Source organism: Frankliniella occidentalis, unplaced genomic scaffold, assembly GCF_000697945.3.
Source record: "Frankliniella occidentalis isolate FOCC.00 unplaced genomic scaffold, Focc_3.1 Scaffold345, whole genome shotgun sequence".
Classification (NCBI taxonomy): domain Eukaryota; kingdom Metazoa; phylum Arthropoda; class Insecta; order Thysanoptera; family Thripidae; genus Frankliniella; species Frankliniella occidentalis.
In genome coordinates, this window is record NW_026267468.1 from 97,469 (window position 1) to 98,435 (window position 967).

At 46.6% G+C, this 967-nt stretch overlaps 1 protein-coding gene across 2 annotated transcripts in view; it reads right to left on the minus strand.

The window, feature by feature from the left end:
- Positions 1-967, minus strand: part of LOC127751107 (odorant receptor 82a-like) — a 74,200-nt gene that overhangs the window by 72,807 nt on the left and 426 nt on the right. The window lies entirely within an intron of this gene.

Below are 967 nucleotides of genomic sequence, written 5' to 3' on the forward strand. Positions count from 1 at the left end.
ATCATTCTTTTAATCTTATAATCATTCTTATAATCTCATAACCACGCTATAATCCTTATAATCTATACTCAAAAGTACACGGCTGAGGCGAGTTGCAGACCCCTCGGTCAGGGCCGACATCCTCCAAGAGGCGCAGCAGCTACTGCAGGAGGTCTGCCGCGCTCGCCGCGTTCTTGAGTTATCGTGCGCACAGACAAACAGACACACAGACGCGAAACTTTTTGATCATCACTGGAGTTATAGGCTTCGCTATCGCTCAGCCAATGACCGAAATCTTTCAAAGGCCCATGTCTCCAAAGGTATTTGAGCTACAGCGGGGTGGCTTTGCACGAGAGTTGCCCTATATAATACTTCTACTTTTGGTCACAATTGGATGTCAATCGGACTTTGGGGAGGGAAGCTGTCAGAGGGTATGTAACTTATTGTCGTTATATAAAATAAATCAACGTCAGGGCCATTGCGGCACCACTAACACGTGTCCGATCGGCCTCTAAAAATATAGATTTTCTTTTTACATCGAAAGAAACCAAGTCTGAAGCTAAGGCCTTTAACATTGTTAAAAGGGGTTTTAAAGTGCCAGTCTACCCTCTCCCTCTCCCCCACTCCCGCTTGATCCGGCTGCATAAAAATTTGCCCACTCGTCTTCCGCACTAAGGTAAACAGACTTAAGTGAAAACCCCTCGTGAGTCGCCCAGACCACCCACACTGGGCGTGGGCCTTGAGTATTTGATGACATTAGGTGAATTTTGGGCGATTTTTCGTTAATATTGAGGCGTAGAGGGCTTGTTCGTGGCCGACTATGACCGTCGGCGCCTGGAATTCTTCAGGTGATCATTTTCTAAACATTTGACACCTGGCCGCCGCTTCTAAGTCACCCAGGGGTTTATTAAGCGCAAACGGGGCATTTTTAGGCGAAAGTATCAAATTTTCCGACTATGAGCCAAAGTTGCGACCTCAGGACGTTATT